Raw genomic sequence first — 21,978 nt, forward strand, 5'->3', positions numbered from 1 at the left:
ATTTTATTATTGTAGCAGGGTCCACAATGATGTTAATATTTCTGTCTGGAAATACATTATTTTACATGATGCTATTCATCTTATGCTAATTTGCTGCCAGCTCCTCATGCTTCCATCATGTTGTCAATGTTATGCAGCTCTTCTTCTGTCAAATTGTTCCAGTACTGTTTATTGCCTTCTACCAGCTCTGCATTTCTATCTCTATCTTCTTTCACCTTGTAGTACATTTCTGCTGTTTCTTTTTTGAAATTTTGAGGCTTCTAATAGGGCTGATTACTGATCATTGTCTTGCTGTAAATATACATTTCTTCTTCTTCTTCTGCTACTAATACCATATCATACCTAAAATATTCAAACTCATCTAAAGCTAGCATTTGGATCTCTCGAAATTTTAGAATATTTTTGTATGAAGGAGTCCACCTATGTGAGAAGATATGGGATAGTTTAAAGGACTCTTCATTAATCATTGCTATATGTCTAGCTTTCTCCTTATGCATATGTACATACCAATCTGGAGGACTACTAATAAAACTTATGCAAATTTCTTTCCATTTTTCTAGATATTCTTCTGCTACTTTTATAAACTTTTCAGGAAATAATTCTAGTGGGGAGACATGGTTGATGAATATTTTATCAAGATAGCCAAACTCTAATAGTAAGGCTGGGGTAACTTCTACCACATTATGCTTTTCTTGATGCTCAGAACTAAAATGTCATGGACTATAATCTCTCATGTTAATCCTGGCCATAGCTATGCTAACCTCTGGTTTACAAATACAATTCCTTGTACTGTCACAAAGACATGGTGGATACATATTTGTAATAATATCCATCCCCGGTTTTGGATCAAAGATGGATTGATACAAAGCACATTGTAATTGTATTTGTAACTCTTTCATTGACTGTGATGCTCTGCTCAGGATCTCATTTTGCATATCTGGTGGTATTATCCTTAATTTTGCTTTTGAAATTTCTTCTAATAGGATATCATCTATTATTAAGTCTAAAGATATATTCCTAAGAAAACTTTCATATCTTTCTTGTTTTTCTTTGTCACTCAGATGCTGATGTTGCTCATTATTTTGATGCTGCTCCATTTCAATGTCTTCTTCTAAGAGATCAATCTTAATCTCTTCTATGGGCTCATTAGCCACTTGTTCTATGGATTCAATAACCTCTTTTTCTTTATTCTTATGCTGATCAGTTTCTAAAGCTATTTTCAATTCTCTTTTCAGGGTGTCACTTACCTTCTCCTTCATTCTAAAAGATTGGAGTTCTTGATTCATTTTGGTAAACTTACTAAGTAATGACTCATGGTCCCTAGAAATGACTTGAAGGTTGTGCTCAAGAGAATGAATATTGTGGAGCCAAAAATAATCACAAGGCGACACGTGGATTTTTGGGTGAAGATGACAAATTTACCCTCGAGGCATACCGGGTCTCCTACACGCGAGCAGTGGAGAATCATCCATCAACCAAATCAGGAATACCCAAAATAGGTAACAAGTTCAAATTTGTCTCATCCATCCTCATTCCATAACCTCTAAAAACCTCCCAAAACATTTCTTTTATTATGATAATTAGCCAATTAATATATTTATACATAGTTAATATATTAATTGCTAATTGAATCACCAAATAACACCCTATTCCCTATATATATGACCCAATTTCTTCTAAAAAGCTAAGTTCCATACTCTTGCAAAACTCCCAAAAACTCTCAAAATACTTTTCTCTCTAAATTCTAACTTTGGCATCGAAGGTTCTTCAGCCAAAGCCCCCCCCATTCATCATGGGCGCGTGAGGCTCTTGGCCTTAACCTAAGGTGTCAATTATTTTGTAGGTGCAATTTTGTCCAAGAAGAAGAAGGCGGAAATTTGCATCCACAAATTGCTGCTTTCATTGAGAGTTGAGATTCATACTCGTAGAAGACTTTCGCATAAAAAGGTTTTTCTCTATTTTCTAGTCCATTTGAATATTTTTCATACGTTCTTATTATTAGAATTTTTTATTTGCAAAGGTTCTTTGATAAAACGTATAAGAAAAATATAATGGCTAGAAATTTAGAAAATTCCACAAGTGAAAATTATAATACTCAAGAAATGGGACTGCGGTGATCCACGAGACTAAATGTGGTCATAGGCGGAGTGATACCACCACTACGAGGTTCCATCATGGCCCAAGCCGTGCCATCCAAGCTTGCACGAGCCCGAGCCTAAGCCTCGTATTCGCATGCATCACGCACTGAGCAGCCTGCTCTCGCTAAGTAGCCCACCCCCGTGGCCCAACCTGCTCCCGCCGAGCCACCTGCTCTCGCGACCTAGCCTGTTCTTATCAAGCAGCTTACTCTCGTGGCCCAGCCTGCTCCCGACAAGCAGCCCACTCCCGTGGCCCAGCCTGCTCCTGTCGAGCAGCCCACTTACACGGCCCAGCCTGCTCCCATTGAGCAGTCCATTCTCGCGGCCCAGCCTACTCCTACCGAGCAGCACACTCTCATGGCCCAGCCTGCTCTCGTGGCCCAGCCTGCTCCCATGGCTTTCCAAGCAGCCCAAGTCGGCCTAAGATTATCTCGACCATCAGGACCTACTATCGAGCCTAGGGCATTCTTACCACATTTTTCTACGGATTTGACATTTCCTAACTCAAATCTCGCACCTGAAGTCTACCACCTTTGCACTGCCCAAGGAGGCACATTCCTTCCAAGCTCTTCTAATCCAAGTGGTGAACAACACTTGTCTTGACAAGTCATAGAGTTAACAAACGCCCTTGCACAGCAGACGACTTTGGTGAACCAGCTCTTGCAGCATGCCCCAAATAAGGTATCCCAAAGTAGGACAAGGGTAGACGAAGAACTTCTCCAGCAACGTCCTAGCAAGCAGCCACTCGACCAGCTACGAACTAAGCGTTCAGGCAGTGTACACTCCCGACTAGGCTATCGAGATAACGTATACTCCCGTCTTAGCGCGCGGAGGAGCGTGCACTCTTAATTAGGCCCACGGACGAACATACATTCACGGTTAGGGCCACATTCTGATAATCAACATGAGCAACCTTCTAAGCAAAGTGTTCATTCGCGGCAAGGCCCGCAAGGAGCATCTTCCACCTCACTTTAGAATAGGCAGCACAGCGGACGGAGATAAGCAATCACTTAATCCGACTCAAGTTTAACCAGCAGCTTGCGAGTTACTTTCTCTCTTGCTAGAAACATACCATATCGACCGTAACCGCGACATAAACGAGCCGAACACATGGAAGAGCAGCCTAGACCAGCAGGTCACGACTGGGGGCAACTGAGGGCTCTGCTATCCCCAACAAAAGCAAATTCAGGAAGAAGTAGAAATACTCTTGACCGAGCGATTACGCGATTTCCCGTGCAACGAAGCTATTGACAAAGTGCTTTGATGAGACATGACCAACATAAGCGAGTCATCTTTCAATGACAAGATTGAGCAGACGGGACTACCTCACATAGATTGCCGTATATAAAAACTTTTTCTGTTCCGATAAACGCAGCAGCTTAGCCTAATGGCACGTCGGAGATAGACGAGTACCAGAAGGACACACTAGCCCGACTATTAAGAACTTGGGGCAGACCTTGTTCTCAACACTCCATACAATTCCTCCCATTACGCAGAACCTGGCCCAAGCCAGCCCCATTTCTGATTTCACAACCACGCCTGCCCTTCCACGGCTTCTAGCAGCCATTGATGTATCACCATGGCTCATAACTGTGCCAATCTTGCACCGTGGCTCCCAGCCATGCTGATCTTGCCATATGGCTCGTGCCAACCAAGCTTAAAAAAGGCACACAACGAAACACCTAATGATGGCACAATAATTTTGGGAGCAGCTCACTGTGCTTACACCTTTACGTGAAATCCACAAGCAGTTTGAAGTCTCAAGCAGATCACCAAACATGACCTCACAGGTTAAAGACTATTTCGGTTGTCCCAGCAATCTAGTTTTCCTCAACTGCACTCACAACAACGATTTTCATGCTCTCTAGTGCGAGAGGGTAAACCAATTCCCCGACACCCATATGGGTCTGCTCTCCAGTGCGAGAGGATAAACTAATTGCTCTCCAGTGTGAGAGGGTAAACTAATTCCCTGACACCCATATGGGTCTGCTCTCCAATGCGAGAGGATAAACTAATTGCTCTTCAGTTCGAGAGGGTAAACTAATTCCCCGACACCCATATGGGTATACTCTCCAATGCTAGAGGATAAACTAATTGCTCTCCAGTGCGAGAGGGTAAACCAATTCTCCAACACCCAAAAGGGTCTGCTCTTCAGTGCGAGAGGATAGACTAATTGCTCTCCAGTGCGAGAGGGTAAACTAATTGCTCTCCAGTGCGAAAGGGTAAACCAACTCCCTGACACCCATATGGGTTTGCTCTCCAATGCGAGAGGATAAACTAATTGCTTTCAAGCTTGAGAGGGTAAACTAATTGCTCGCTAGTGCGAAAGGGTAAACTAATTCCCCGACACCCATCTGGGTAAGCTCTCCAGTGCTAGAAGGCCACATAGCTTAAAAGATCGAATGCTTGAAGATCATCTAGGCAACAAATGGTCAGGGGCAGCAGCCACTTTTGCACTTAACAGTTCACTCATCCGACACTTTATCTTCAGCAACTCCGATCTTGGCAGCTTTATCTATGACTGCTCCATCTATAGCATTTGAAAAATCAAACTCAATCAGTTTCCTCATTTTCAACAGGCAGCCCAGACGTGGTGGCCCAAACAATTACCCATTCCATGCTACTTCCTTAGCCCATGCCGGATCAATCCTTGGCTTCAATCAAGCCGAGCTACTCAAGCAATTGCCCCTGCCACATCACCTTCTTGGCCCATGCCAAGCCGACTCCTAGCCCCGGCCAGCTGACGTGTCGCATCACCCTCACGACTGCCTCGTGGCAGCACCACCCAAAAAGAAAGCAAGAATAATTAAGTTTTTATTGGTGCAGCACGGAGAAGATGAAGAAAGCAATGAAAGACGATCATTTGCACGGGTAAGATGTAGAAGATTGCTAGATGAGGGGGAACAAATATCCTCTAAGCTCTATCTCTCTTGTAGGGTAGAATAAATCACTCTCCAAAGTTAATTTAATAACCCACTTAAGGTGGACTTAAATAGGCTTTGAGAGAAATTTATTTCCCTTTCCTAGAATGATCTAATTTCATATTAAAGAGGGAATCTACATCAAAATATGAAGCAATTCTAAAGGAAGAAGATCTCTACACCTGCTGCCCTTTCCTACGAGCAGCCCAGCAGGTGTGGGGGCATTTGTGGAGCCAAAAATAATCACAAGGCGACACATGGATTTTTGGGTGAAGATGACAAATTTACCCTTGAGGCATACCGGGTCTCCTACACGCGAGCAGTGGAGAATCATCCATCAACCAAATTAGGAATACCCAAAATAGGTAACAAGTTCAAATTTGTCTCATCCATCCTCATTCCATAACCTCCAAAAACCTCCCAAAACATTTCTTTTATTATGATAATTAGCCAATTAATATATTTATACCTAATTAATATATTAATTGCTAATTGAATCACCAAATAACACCCCATTCCCTATATATATGACCCTATTTCTTATAAAAAGCTAAGTTCCATACTCTTGCAAAACTCCAAAAACTCTCAAAATACTTTTCTCTCTAAATTCTAACTTTGGCATCGGAGGTTCTTCGGCCAAAGCCCCCCCATTCATCGTGGGCGCGTGAGGCTCTTGGCCTTAACCTAAGGTGTTAATTAATTTGTAGGTGCAATTTTGTCCAAGAAGAAGAAGGCGGAAATTTGCATCCACAAATATGATGCTAGCTTTGATGGATACTAAAATTTAAACTATCAAACTCTTGTTCTAAGGGTCTAGTTAATTTTTCATGACCTAACCTCATGCTTGGCTGTTTGATTTGGATATACCAAAAATTATCTAGGAGAAACTGCTGCCTATCAGAAAGTCCTAGTACTTTTAGCCTATATCTCAGAGTTGAATTTCTGATTCCTTCCACAATATTGGCATTAAAGTTGAAAGTGGGTACTGGTGGTGATGCTAGTCTGCTTATGCTATTTTGGAATCCATTGAATGGTGGAGGTCCATGGTGCATCATTATGCTATTGAAGTGTGCTCTTTTGCCTTGTGGTCTTGTGCTGTTTGAGGATGATGGTCCATGATATTCCATTCTTGTTCAACAAATTAATCTTGATAAGATATCAACTAATGTATTGTCATTACCTTTTATATGTTCAAAAATTGGTTTAAAACCATTTCCTGTAAATGAATCAACAAAATTAACCCATCTTTGGGCTGCCTGTTTATTAGCATGTATTTTGTTATAATGAGAAACTATATTTTCACAATCTGTTCTAATTGTAAATACTTCATTATGTAAAAATAAAAAAAATGCCTCAAGTGAGTTAATTATTCTAAAATTTCTAAATCTGTTAACGGTAATCTTGACTATACATCACTAAACTTTCCTAATGAATATCTACAAACTTGTTCGTCGGACTTTGGAGACTCCTTATGCTTTTTCTGGTATAGTATACCTACCCATCCTAATGATGAAGCATATGTTTCAACTATTTTGTAACTATCATCTAATGGTAATGTTAATGGCTTAAGTTTAGTAATTTCTTCCTTTATATTTTGGACTAATTTAATATCTTCACATTTAAAATATTTTTATCCTGTTTTGCTAGTTTTACTATGTAATACTGCTATTTTTCTTCCTAAATTAGGGATAAAATTTCTTGCATAATTTAACAATCCTAAAAATGCTTGTAACTGTTTCTAATCTTCTAACCTATTTGGAAATTCTAAAACCTTTTTAGCTATATGGTCTTGTAATTGTATTGTACCTGACTTAATATACATTCTTAAAAAATTTATATCTTGTTTTTCTAATGCTATTTTATTTTTGCTAATCACAATTCCATTATTGATAAATTCTTGTAAAACTATCTCTAAGTGTTTTCTATGTTCATTTCTATTTTTACTATGTACTAAAATATCATCTACATAGATATTACAAAAATTATCATATTTCTTGAAAATTTGATTCATCTTTCTTTGAATGATCGATGGAGCATTTTTAAGTCCAAATGGCATAACAAGCCACTCAAAATGTCCTTCTGGACAAGTAAAAGTTGTCCATTCAATTGATTCCTCCGCTAATCGTATTTGTCAAAATCCTGATTTACAATCAAATTTAGTAAAATATTTACTTTCTTGAATTTTATTTATAAGATCATCCTTATTTGGTAACTTATAACTATTTCATATGTATTATCATTTAATCTCTTGTAATTATAAATTATTCTAGCCTTACCTCTCTTTAGTTTGAATGTTTTCTCACTGTAAATGTTGATGATCTATGTCTAGACTTAGAGGGCCTAATGACTTTTAACTTTAACAACTCTTTAATTTGCTGCTTAAACTCTTGTTTATCTGTTAAGCTACAAGGCATATCAGCTGTCTTTATGGTTAAATTTGGATTAATTATATCTAATTTTGCTATTATTTTATTTTTACTCCAATGTAATTGTGGGTCTTCTCATATAATTCTAGTTTGTTGTGCTAATTGTAATAATTCTTCTAAACTCTTCGGGTTTTTTTAACTATTTCTTCATCTAAACTCTTGTAATATTTCTATACGGGTTCCTTCTTCTAAAATCGGATATTCATATTCAAATATTTCTTCATCAAACTCTTCTATGTTATTTTGCTCATCATTTTCTTTTGAGTTTTCTAAATGAAGATGATAACTATCTCGGCCACTAGACTCTTCTATACATATGCTTTTGTATACTTCTACAGTATTACTTTGGTCAGTTATTGTAATGCCTCTTTTGAAAAATGTTATGTTAGGGTTCATAAATAAAAGACCTTGTAAACCTTGTAAACTCCATTAAATGTACTTTTTCTCTTAGCTGTTTACCTAATTTTGGACATTTAGGTCTAATGTGTCCAACTTCTCCACATGAATAACATTTACAGGTGCTCTTATCTTTTGGTGCTTCATATCTTCTAATCCAAGGTCTGCCACTTATTTTCCTAAATTGTTTTGGAATATATCTTATTTTCTTATATGTTCTTGAAGGTCTTATGCTGAAATTCTTATGTTGTTTGTAGGGTTTATATGACTTATATTTCCTTTTGTATATTTTTTATCTTTATTTTTCTTATGACAACCTGTTGACCCTAAAAACTATCAAGCCTATGTGGTGCGCAAGCCAAGTAACTAATGAGCTAACTACGTCCTTCGGTTGCGTACGGGGCTTTCCAACTCGATGGCCAAGCTCGACCGATGAGTAAATTTGTTGATGTAGCGTTTAGCGCGTTGCTGACTTCTTGATCTTGCAACTCCAGCCAAGGAAAGAACACGTCTCAGCCTTCAGGGTCTAGAGCCTGAAGACAAGGCTGCTAGTTCTGCAAAGTTCACAAATCGTTGGCATCAGATTCGGTCACAGTGATTTTATTCGTAAAAGTATAAGCATGCCGAATAGACACCAAACTATATGGGCACAAGTACTCAAAGAAAATGTGCGTCTTAATCGTAAACATAGTTCGTCCGTTAGAATGCCAAACTCTAAATCCCACTTGTGAGTATCCAATCATAAAATAACTCGGCGTTCAATATGCCGAGCCCAGTAATCTGTAACACCTCACTTTGCCGAGAAGGCTATTGAGATGACCTCTGCCAACAAGGATCCAAAAATCCCTCTTGTCCGAGACTTGGATAGATAATCAGTCGGCCTCGACGTAGTGCTATTTATCCAAACTGAAGGTGCTCCGCGGTGGGTTGATTCTACGGCAATAGTGTTGTTTATCCAAACTAAAAGTGTTCGCCGGTTGCCTTCACAGTGCTATTTATCCAAACTGAAGATGTGTCGGCGAAAAAGAAAATAAGAATCTCATGGTTGTTGAGAGGTATTGCGTAAAGCGAAGGTTTGCGCAGGGCAGTTTGTGTGTTCAATTGGAGGGGTTTGAATGACACATATTCTTCTTATTTATAGCAACCACTCTCGTCATGGCCGAAATAGAACTATACTCAGATTAGGATTCTTTATCCTAATTTCACCAAGACTCGGCCAATCCTACCTCCATTAGGACTTTGAACCAAACTCTTTATCCGACTACATTCACTTCTCAAATATCAGCATCCTCATCCTATTGAGACTCCTTTTTATACTAGGATTTGACCTACCTCATCAATCGTCTTAAACTAGGGTTAGGCTAATCTTAACCAAGCGGCCCATAACAACTGGAATTCGCGATGGTTCTAAAACTATACTGTCGAGTCGAGAACAACTCCTTACTCGGCCCACACCAATATTTTAGGCCCAAACATTACCCCTTCACTTCTGAGGTCTTTGGCTTTCATTCCTGGACCGAGCCTCGACCTTGAAGAAGTGAAATCGACTCATACCTCTTATAAAAATTGACATGCCTCGAATACCCCAACCATGCGCATTTATGAGACGCGATCACATGTTTTTCATTCTCTTAGCATACTGCCATGTGGTAATTTTCTACTTGTTTGTCCTTGACACTGAAACATTTTCTCAAACCTCAAAACCCTATCACACGCTATTATTATAACCTTGAACTGCAAATTTCCCGGTCTGTTTGAGTTGTGCACATAATCAAACGTCTCCTCATCATTGAATCCGCCGTCACATGTCATCGTGTAGCCTCAATCTGCGAATTTCTTGGCCTCTTCATATGGATTTCCTGAATCTCTACAATGATTGTTAAACTGTCCAACTAGTCTTATCCTTTATTTAAAACTTTAAACCGTCGGGTTTTCAGCCCAAAATCCCTATAAATACCCATCTCTTCTTCGTTCAAACTCTATGTTTCACTAACTCCCAAACCCCTCTTGCTCTTGGCTCTCAAATTCTCCGAAAAACCCAGAAAACTCTCAACCTAGAAACTCTTCAATTCCTCATCAATGGCTTCCTATATTTCCAAGTTTTCCGACGAATGCAACAAATGCCAAGGCTTCATCGATTGAAGCGCCATCAAAACTCTACGTTTCGAAGGTGATTTGACTGCCTCCCACTAGATCTTGGGGCCACTTTTCAAGGACATCGTACCATCGTCCATCACCACTCTTCTCAAGGATCATTGCCTGACACCCTTGTTGCAAGGGTTCGATTGGTTGAAGCGGGACCTGACAAAGCCGTAAGGAGCCTGACCCTCAACCACCACAGCTTAGGTAGCTTGGTTCGAACGGATGGATAAAATCTTCAGCCAAGAATGAAAGACTTTTGGCATCTATGATGCCATTAAACTCTTGACCGTGGAAATTATCATGGACAGAGAACTACTTATGGCAGCTTTGTGCTTTTGGTGCTCGGCCACCAACATTGTGGTCCTTCCCCTCGGCCCTATCGGCCCCACCATCCTCGACGTCTCAGCTATCCTTGTGACTTCTCTTTCTGGCCTCTTTGTTAATGTCGCCCTCTCTAGGCATCCGTCTATCCTCGACCTCAAAGCTCTATTCGACGAGTGGGTTATCGAAGCACTGAATAAAGAGGGTCAAGAACCCTTAAGAGAAGAGATTAAAAAACTATAGGCAAATGGTCACATCTTGGCCCTTAGTTTGGCCATCTTTGCCAACCTTTTGCGCTGCTTGGCTGAGATGACCATCAACAAAATTGATCCACACCAGAACGATCATCTCTGAGTTTTCCAACTTTGGCTGCAGGTCTATTTTACAACTCTTCGACCAGAGATCTCCAGCTTCCAACCCACCAAGGCGTTCGGCACTCAGTTGGCTTCTCGACTGGTGCCTCCTCACCGGGGTGAAGAAGTCTTCAAGTACTTCTTCGGCTTAGAAGACCACTCTGACGATAAGTTTCTAATATATCGTTGTCAAAAGTATCCTCCTTCCATCAAGCTTCCATCATCAGCATGGAATGAATATGAAGATGTTAATCTTCGTCAAAACTGGGGGTCATTCTTGTTAACACATGACCTTCCCTTCAACTGCGATGCTCATCGAGTGAGTTGGGAAGAATACTATCCTCATTTCACTGCTCGGCAACTCAACTACCTCCAAGGTTACCCGGTGCCTCTAATCACTTCCCGCTCTCTCTTAAGCTAAGGAACATTCTCTGGTTCTTCGGAGAGAGAATGCAGGGAGATAGTTTGTGAATTTCAAAAAAGGTGCCAAAAATTCCGTCTCCGGCCTAATGTGCCTGAAACCCTTAACACCACCACCTTCGTCGACTGGTGGAAAACATACACTCAGGACTTCTTTCACACATCGGTCGATAACGCCTCAAAAAAGCTTTCAGTGACCGCCCAAATAAAGCCCTTTCCCCAAAATCCAAAGAGACGGCTCAAGGTATTTGTCTTCGTTTATCATTCTCCTTTGGTTATTTGTTCAAATTTCCTTCCGATTTGATTTTGGCTTTTTTAGGAATTCATACGAATGTGGCAGCCACGGTTGTGGCAAAAAAAAAAAAACCTGCTCATTCACTAAAGAAAACTGCTACCGCCTCACTGATCCTGCCTAGCAAACTGTCTCACCTATAGGCCGTAACAGTTGGCGATGTTCCCCATCCCAAAAAAAGTGTCAAGCAATTGGTAAAAAAAGGGGAGCAGGAAATTCATGTCATATTCAGCCAAACCACATGAGCAACTGTTGAGTTTCCTTGTGCTCCTGTTGCTCAAGCCTCGACGGACATGCAACCAAACCTTCCTACCGATCAAGCACCTGAGGTTCATCCCGTTCGACAAGTCGTACTTGAACCAACCGATAACTCGGTGGTCAAGGAACCTGCAGTAAAAAGCTGACCGTTGCTCCTGTCTTAGAGGAAGTGGCCACCTTGGTCGAGAAAAATCTCCCTTCTGATCTAAAATCCAAATGAGTGGTCATTCTGGAGGAGGTATGATTATGTTGCTAGCATCTTTTTCTTTTCAATTAGATTCCGAATACTAACAACTTTTATTTCAGGATGACGACAGCGAAGAAACCCCACTGACGAGTCACCCTCGACTAACTAAACTTTCTACCAACAATCCTCCACCTGTGGTTGAGACGACTGACCAGGTTGATCCTCCTGCAGTCGACCATGGAAAAAGGCCCCTTGTTGAGCCTGAAGCGATGGCAGAAACACCAATCCATCTGCAGGATTAGAACCTTGGCATTCCTCATCAAGAAGTTACCTCGACTTTTGTAAGGCTCGATCCATTGCTCTCGTCACTTTTACTATAACATATCTGAACCACATTAAATGTCAGGTGCCCAATTATTCATTTCACTAAAAATTCTATATGCCAAAGAGTGTTATCTATATTTCCTGGCCACCTCAATGGCCATCGAACGTAGATAACCTTCATCGGCCGCATGAATTGAGAAGTAATCTTAAGCATTGGGCTCGGCCATTAAGCTCTCTAGGTTCAAGAAATGAACCAGGAGACATGGCCGAAGTCTTCTATCGGCAAGTCTAAAACAAATTCTCTCTACTATTTTACGATTTTCCTTTTACCTAAAACCTTTTCATGTGCAGCCTTCATAGGAAACCAAGCTTGACGCTCTCATTTTGAATACTTTTGGAATAGCTGGGTCATCTGCTGCGCCGGCCGAGCTTTCCACAGCCAAATCTAATGCCTTTACCAAGCTGTAAGAAATCCTATCATTTTTTCCCTCACAGGTCCTTCAATGTAAAGGCCTCGACTCTGTAGGAGAGTGCTCGAACGATCTTGCAGCCAGCAAATTCAGCAACTTCAACTTAACAAAAGGACGAAGCAAGCTAAAATCATAATGGGCGAAGTAAGGTGGTTGGAGCTGAAAGCCGCTCTTGAAGCCTTTCTTCCTTCGACCCCCTAAGATTTTGGCTTTTAGGAATCTTTTGTAACTTTTACTTATGCATCCCTTTGCAAAATCAATGAAATTATCTTTTATTCTCGCATCTCCCAAGTGACTGGGTAGTATTTCTTTAAAAATTTCTCGTTGATTAGCAATTTATGAACTAAACCAGTCTGATCCTTGAAGTGGTATACCTCATTGCCGAGAACTTTGTGAAGGACAAATGGTCATTCCTAATTCGGCGACCATTTGCCAAACTTCAGGTCTTTAATCCCTACGGACAGCACAGTTTACCAAACTAGCTCGCCCTCTCCGAATGTTTTTTGTTTGACTCGCTGATTATAAGCTCGCTCAGCAATCTTCTTTTGTGCCACCAATAAATTATAAGCATCAAGCTGAATTTCTTCCAAGTCTTCTAACTCTTGTGTCATGGCCTGATTGTACTTAGCACTAAACAAACTAATTTGTTCGGTCATTCACAATGAGTTTATACTCAGCTCGACCGGTAACATAGCGTCATGGCCATAGGTTAACAAGTATGGAGTCGTTCCGGTTGCCAATTGGAGTGAAGTTCGATAAGCCCACAATGCTTTGTTTAACTTTAAATGCCACATACCAGGCCTTTCTTTTACCATTTTCTCGAGATTACCGATTAAAACCTTATTACTTGCTTCGGCCTGTCCATTCACCTGCGGGTAATATGATGTAGACTGCTCGAGTGGAATTTTTAGATTTGTCGTATACTCCTGAAACCTGCCGGATGTAAAGATCATACCATTATCTATTATGATTGTTTCTGGTACACCAAATCTAGTCACGATGTTTTCTTCTACAAAATTACAAACTTCTTTAGACGTTAACTCAGCATATGACTTGGCTTCTACCCATTTGGTGAAGTAATTCCTTGCGACAAGGATCCACGCATGTTTTGCTGTCCCAGAAGATGGTGCAATTTTGCCGATTACATCCATGGCCCATCCTATGAACGGTAATGGTTGGGTGACTGAATGAAGTGATTCGGCCAAAACTTTCTGTATAGGCCCATGAATTTGACATTGCACACATCCTTTTGTGTACTTGATATAATCCTTCAGAATGCTAGACCAGAAATAGCTGTGTCGCCGAAGCAACCAACGCATCTTTCGTCCAGATTGATGAGCCCCGTAAATTCCTTCGTGTACTTCGCCATTGCTTGAGCAACTTCTTGTGGGCTGAGGCATAACAACAATAGCCCATCCTCACCTTTTCGATACAACGCATTTTGGTATGATACGTAGTTTGTGAAATAGACCCTTGTCTGTTAGTTGTGTTTTTCGCTAGGGTTATCAAGATATCGCATAATCGCCCTACTCCAATCATCTGGTAATGCCTCGACATCGCAAACCTCTATAGGGTCATTCCTCTCCAACAACGATGGTAAGGACATAACTCATGTACGGATCACACAATCACATTGAAGCACTTGCTAATTAATCAAGGCCGAGGGTGCTCGTCGTGACACATGTATTTCTTGACCTAGTTTGACGCCCATGAGTTATGCTACGAAGGCTATTTGAGCTAATTCGTCGACGTCGGTGTTATGAACTCTTGATATGTGTTTGAAAGTAACACCATCAAAAGACTCGACCAAATAGCTAGCAACCATATAATAGGGTGCCAAAGTACAAACGGGGATGATGTTTGCCAACCATTCGACGTATCGAGCTGTCCAAATAAACCCAGCCTTTAAAAGTCGAACGAGTTCATCTTTTATGTCGAGTTGTACTTCGGTTAAGAATCGTTGAGGTGGTTGGCGGAATGGTTTACACCCAGGTTTGATGTGCACTTCATGTTCAACTAGTGTGTAATCTAAACCAGGCATCTCATGGTAACTCCAAGCAAAACAATCCTTAAATTCTTTGAGCAAGTTACAAAGCTTGATTTTTACATGTTGGGGTAACAACGCACTAATGAACAAAGGTTGTGGGTCTTAAGCCATTCTAACGTTTATTTCCTCCAAATGATCATTGACTTGAGGTTGACTATCCTCAAGCTCGGCTGGTGCAGCTTGAACTTTGTCGAGTGAAAGTATTGGGCCGTTATCTCCTTCGGCAAAAAAATTCTACTAAGTTTACTCCCAAATTTGGTTACTTGGAAATAGCATACCAATGGGCCAGCAATCTTTCCATGGTAGATGAAATCGCGGCCCGGTGTCGGTCATCGCTGTTTTCAGATATCGACATCTGCGACCAAATCGGCCAACCCAAGTCTCGCCGAATCCTAATGGACAATCTCGATGCCTATCGTAATTGCTTTTTGTACCAAAATTTGAGTCAACCATCCTTCCTCGTCAAACCCTACAAGGTAATATAGCCGACGTGATCATCGTAATATCGTGCCTGAATCATATTGGCTACAAACGGCTGACTGTCGACTGGATGAACCACAACTGATTTGTTGTCCCAAAGAATAAGAACCTTATATAAGGAAGAGGGAATGCAATTTGTTTGATGGATACAATCCCGACCGAGCAAGGCATTATACTCGGTCTTGGAGTCAACGATAAAGAATGCAGTCATATGAGTACGACCTGCAATGTTTACCTCCAAAGGGATGACTTCTTTGGTCTGAGACTTACCGCTGACAAAATTGCTCATGGTTATTCTAGATGGGATGAGTTCATCGTTAGATCGTCGTAGTGCTTTCATAATGGATACGGGCATGATATTGACTGTTGCCCCATAGTCGACTAAAATTTTGGAGATTGGATAACCTTCAATGTGAGCCAACGGCTTCAAATGTTGAAGATTAACCGAGGTTGAGCTGGGAAACAATATGGCCAGAGCTGCTTTAAGTTTGTCGTCCTTACTCGCTAGCTCATCTTCTACTGTGGCGATGAAATAAACTTGTGTTGCTTCCTTGGCAACCACATCGCCGTCCAAAAAATTTGGTTGGTGTGCAGTTGGCTGAAACTCAGCAGGTAGAACATGAACCATGCTGATTTCCATATTTTCAAGGACTAAAGGGCCTATCAGATCTTGGTTGTCGTCTTCCAGGTTATCGAGGACTGCAATATCATGCCATGGAGCATCCTCGACCTGGTCATCTTGTACCTCAACACGTAATTACCCTTGTGGTATGTAAACTAACCCTATTTTATTCTGACTGTTGCCCTCGAGCTCGTTCGTTACTGGTGTTTGATGTTGCCCCTGCAGTGCTTTACATGCTCATTCTTCATATGCGATCCGTGCATCCCTTGTGTCTAGGTAGGCATCTAAACGTGCCACACGTTCCTTCTCATCAGCCGTAAGACCGAAGAGAGATACGGCCAAGAAGACTTCGAAATGATGTCATAAATACTAAAGGTCAACAAGAGAAAAAGAGAGCTCGGTGGTGTCTACGTCTTTGTATGGGTCAACCTCGAAACCGAAGACCTGAGGTTCACGTATATGCTGAAATCTGGCCTTCATTGTTGGATCAATGGTTTTCTGGATAATCTGTTAGGCATCAGGGCAAGTCAGTACCAAGTCGAAAGTTTCTTGACACGCCTTGGGTAGGCTGTACAAGTCATTGGCAGAATGTTTCTTGTGAAATTATCGCATGTATTCGCTAAGGAATGGAGGGTGTAGATTTCGTCAAACTTTTATTAACGGCTCTTGAGGAGATAATGGGGGACGCTTGCTTTCGGCTTCTTTTCTGAAGTGCTCGAAACGAGTTTTCATCTCCCAGGGTCAAAAAATGAGCTAGATGCGCTTCTCAGACTCTTAAATGATAGTTTCAAAGTCGCGATCAATTACCCTTTGCCCTTGTAATTTGGTCATGATTGTCGGGGTTTGTCTGTCATCTCCACTTCCTACCGCGTCTTTTGACTACTATTTGGTAGCCGTAGTAGCCTGGGCTGCCTGTCGTCGAGCCATGCAGTCTATCCACTGGCGTCGACATTTCTGGGATTTGGATAAGGCAGTATACATGCCCATAGGAGAATTATAGCTATACCAACGCTGGTCGCATGGCTCAGGCAGCTTGAAAGCTTTTTGGTTCGCTGATGAACTTGAGTTGTTGGAGTTACGCGAGTAATAATCCTCATTATAAAACGGCACGTTGAAATCAAGACATCATCTGGCTGAGGTGGGGTCGTCCATCCATTTTTTAAGGTCAAGCCTATTGAACACTTTCTGGCGTTGGCCTCCGCCAAGTTCCTATGGAGGTGTTGTTGTGGCCTTGGATGGTTGCCGTGGTGTAGGAGCCTGAGGTAGTTTTTCCTTTGGTTCAGTTAAGACGATGCGTGCTTTACAACTGCTGACAAAACCATCGGTCCATCAGTTTCCTCTGCACTGGAGTCTGATATAGATTCAACTATGTCCGGTCCTGAAAACTATGTGGGTGGTTCGTTGGCAAATAGTGATTGGCGGCCGAGAATTCTGTTTTAGGACATATTGTATTGGAACGAACTCGGCCTTCCATTTCCCTTTGCTCTTAGGTAAATAAGCATCTACCATGCCAACTATCGCTGAAGGGAAAGGATCAACATAGACAGTCATTTTTTATCAAAAAATTTTAGCTTGCCCTTATCAATCCAGCTTTGAATAACATCATGGAACACGACGCAGTTGTTTGTCGTATGCTTATTTGAATTATGATATTGGCAATACGTTTTTCCTTTCAACTTTTCGGCCTTAGAAATGTTGTGTTCCGTTCGAAGTTTGATGATCTTTGCCATCAACAACTGGTCAAAGATTGCATCGGCCTTGGTGAAATCGAAAGTGTAAACTTTTGATGTTTTAACTATCTCTTCAATGGTCGAAAGGTTTTTGGCATCCTTGGAGTTAATTTGAGCCAACGCCCTGCAAACATACGATTTATCTATCACTATCTCGGCCGCGTCCACACTAACATATTGGGAATCCTCGCCTTCGGCCGATGCGTAGGATACCGTGGGATTTTTGTAAATCGTTCCCCGGGATAGGGACTTCGAGATCTTTTCTTCTCGCAGCAAATAATCATATTGCTCGACGTGTTGAGCCAGTTCGTACATATCTCAGAAGTTTGCCCCTAGGAATTTCTTTTTGTACTCCACGTCCAGCTCATTCAAAGCAAGCCTAACAAATTCAACTTCAGGTAGAGGTACTCGGCACCAATTTCTGGCCGATTTAAACCTTGTAAGATAATCCATCGGTGACTCATCAGATGCTTGAGCCATCCTCTGCAATGAAGAAACTGACATTTCCATCCCCGACCAATAGAATTGCTCGTGGAACTTCTCGACTATTTCCTCCCAACTTTGGACAGAGTTAGGCGGGAGATTGATGTACCATGCGAATGCTTAGCCCGTCAACCAGAAGTTGAATAATGGCAGTGACACATGCAATGACACATATGCAGTGACACATGCCACATGTTCTAGTGAGGACAGGGACGATTCTCCAGCAAAAAGGCTGAATTCTGGGATCTTAAAGCCTTTGGGATATTCAAACTTTTCTACATAAGCTGGTATGGATGGATGAATTTTGGAAACTTCAGCCCCTTTTTCAAGACCGAATCAATCATTCTTTGGACTTTGATCATATCCATGGATACCGTTTCTTCTCTCTGGTCGGATCGGTCTGACCTACTACTTAATCCACCTTTTTTGTCCGAGTCGATAATTTTGAGCCGAGCAAATCCTGTGTCAGCCTATAGCGTTAACAACGGATTACCCTTAGGTGGAAATTATCGAGAACGATCGGTAGGTCCGCTATCGTAAATTTTACCAACCAGTAGTTCAAGCATTTTGTTGTGCGCCTTACCATTACTGTGTATTTCTTCAAGTATGCTCCTTACTTCTCAGCTAAGAACCTGAGATTGCTCTTCGAGTCTTCTCCGAAGAAAAGATCTAGTTGGTGGATCAAAACCTTCACCACCATCATCGCAGTCTTCTACTATACCTTTAATGAAAACACCTACAACTTTGTTAGGAATTTCTGCCTTGGGAGGCTGGCTACCGAGACAAACTTCTTTTTCTTGATGCGTTGCACTCGCAGCCTCAGGGGTTACAGTACCAAGAGGATTGCACATATGTGACAATTCTTGTCCGAGATTTTGAACTGGAAGGTCGATCGCTGACTTTTCCATGATTGCTTTCTTTTTTACTAACCGTGTCTCAATGGTCATATACTCAAAGGTTTTAGCACCGATCCTAATGGACGTGCCAAAATGTTGACCCTAAAAACTACCAAGCCTATATGGCATGTAGACCGAGTAACTAATGAGCTAACTACGTCCTTCGGTTGTGTGCAGGGTGTGCCAACTCGACGGCCAAGCTCGATCGAGGAGTAAATTTGTTAATGTTGCATTGAGCGCGCTACTAACTTCTTGATCTTATGACTGCAACCGATGAAGGAACACGTCTCGACCTTCGGGTTCTAAAGCCTGAAGACAAGGTTGCTAGTTTTACGAAGTTCACAAATCGTTGGCGTCAGATACGGTCACAATGATTATATTCGTAAAAGTATAAGCACGCCGAATCGACACCAAACTATATGGGCACAAGTACTCAAAGAAAATGTGCGTCTTAATTGTAAACATAGTTCGACCGTCAGAATGCCGCACTCTATAACCCATTTGTGAGTATCCAATCATAAAACAACTATGTGTTTAATGCGCCGAGCCTAGTAATCTGTAACATCTCACTTCGTCGAGAAGGATAATTAGATGACCTCTACCAACAAGGATCCGAAAATCCCTCTCAACCGAGACTTGGATAGATAATCAGTAGGCCTCGACGTAGTACTGTTTATCCAAACTAAAGGTGCTTCGCGATCGGCTGATTCTACAGCAACAGTGTTGTTTATCCAAACTGAAGGTGTTTTCCGGTTGCCTTCACAATGCTGTTTACCCAAGCTAAAGATGTGTCGGCAAAAAAGAAAATAAAAATCTCAAGGTTGTTGAGAGGTTTCGCGTAAAGCGAGGGTTTACGCAGGGCAATTTGTGTGTTCAATTGGAAGGGTTTGAATGATGCATCCTCTTCTTATTTATAGCAACCACTCTCGTCATGGTCGAAACAGAACTATTCTCGGATTAGGATTCTTTATCCTAATCTCATCAAGACTCAACCAATCCTACCTCCATTAGGACTTTGAACCAAACTCTTTATCCGGCCACATTCACTTCTCAAATCTTAGCATCCTCAACCTATTGAGACTCCTTTTTATATTAGGATTCAACCTACCTCATCAATCTATCTTAGACTAGGGTTTGACCGATCTTAACCAAGCGGCCCATAACAACTAGAATTTGCGATGGTTCTAGAACTATACTGCTAGGCTGAGAACAACTCTTTACTCGGCCCACACCAATATTTTGGGCTCAAACATAACCATACTGTTGTGGTAAATCTATATTTTTACAACTCATGTAAAATTGTTTCCTAATTTGTTTCTTAGCTTTTATTTGACTACACTCTTGTTTAAGTATATCATATACATGTTGAATTCTTGGTCCTATTGCAATATCATTTTTGTTTGGATGCTTTTGCCATTCATTCCAAATCTTTTCACCTATTGGTCCTTTTATTTTTGTCATATAAGTATCTAATAAATTAATATCACTAATTCTACCTGTTCTTCCTAGGTATTTAAAAAAAATATGTGGTATACTCAGCTACATACTGTAAATCACAAATTTGTAATTGTTCTAAATTTATAATTGCTCTTATTTGTTCTTGTTCGCTTATGACATCTAACCTATTATGATCTAAAAATTCTTGTTTAATCAAAGTAACAAAACTATCAATATTAAAATGTGTTTTGACTGTCTGATGTTGTTCTGGATTTTGAACTTTCCATGACTAGAAATAATAAAAAACTAAATCATCTAAAGTATGTTCAAAATAATCTAACATATTTTGTGAATTACTAAAATCTAACATTAATGCTGCATGTACGCAACCTTTTTCCCGGATTTACATTATCTAAGTTTAATATATTTCCTGCTATATTAATTTGTTCTAACCCTCTCAAATATGGAATCCTATATTTTTTTTATGGTTTTATCATACTTTCTTCTATGTAATCTACTCTTGCTTTTTCATTATATTGTTTATTTGTTGGTCTAAAAAATTGTTGGCCGGTTCTACCTGTGTATTCTGGATTTGAATTTTCTACTCATGATGTGCTACTTTCTTCTGCTAGATTACATTTTGCTTTCAATTCTAATAAATTATTATATTCTTTTGATCCTAAAATATGTTTTACTCCTATTTCTAAAATTATATTTTTCATCTCTTCATCTGAAATTATGTATAGTCCTAAATCATGTGTCTTATATTTTTCTAAATATTGTTCTTCATCTAAATGATCAATATCTTCTATAAGCTTATTTACATTATGATCAAAATTTTACTCAACTAAATTAATATCTAAATTATCAAAAGTCATACGAATACTTTCATTTTCGATCTCACTTTCATCCTTTTCTATTTTTTCTAGTTGCTTGTAATTACTAAACTTAATTGTTGTTTGACCTGTACTAGTTTCATGTATTTGTACTTTATCTGGTTGTCTATTTCTTTCTACTTGTAAATTAGGTAATGTCCATTGAGTTCCTTCTTAAAAGCTATTATCTACGGGTTTTGCTTCTATCATATTTACATGTTTATTACCAAATGTTTGAACTAAATTTTGAAATTCTAAATTAAATTTATGATTATATCTATCAGACACTTTACCAATATACATTATGCTAATACACAAATTTTTATACTCTCCCTTCATATTATAATTTTTTGTTCCTATGCTGACTTTAATATATTTACTAAATTCATTCATTTTCATAATATAATTTGGAATACATCCTATGACTGCTAATTTTGAACTTAAGTATACTTCAACTGTTGCTATTGATGCTTGTTGATGGTTATCACATCTATCATCATATATGTATACTAAAGTTTTTGTGCCTACTTATGCTCTGGTTAATCATGTTATTCCAATTAATATTGTTCCTATATTAATTTGACTAAAATGTGATTTTCTCAAATGAGTAACTGCTTCTTTACTAATTAAATTAAGTGTAACTTCTTTATCAATATAGCTAACTTAATGTTGACTGATGCTACTTACAATTCTGCTTCTATTTTCAAATAAACCTAATTGATACAAATTATATTTATTTTTCTATGTTCTCTCAAAAACT

The 21,978-nt window shown here is 40.1% G+C and overlaps 1 pseudogene; it reads right to left on the reverse strand.

Annotated features, from left to right (window-relative positions):
• LOC114827405 (uncharacterized oxidoreductase At1g06690, chloroplastic-like) overlaps positions 1-21,978 on the reverse strand; it is a 44,610-nt pseudogene that overhangs the window by 19,428 nt on the left and 3,204 nt on the right.

This window comes from Malus domestica, chromosome 10 (assembly GCF_042453785.1).
Source record: "Malus domestica chromosome 10, GDT2T_hap1".
NCBI classification, from domain to species: Eukaryota; Viridiplantae; Streptophyta; class Magnoliopsida; order Rosales; family Rosaceae; genus Malus; species Malus domestica.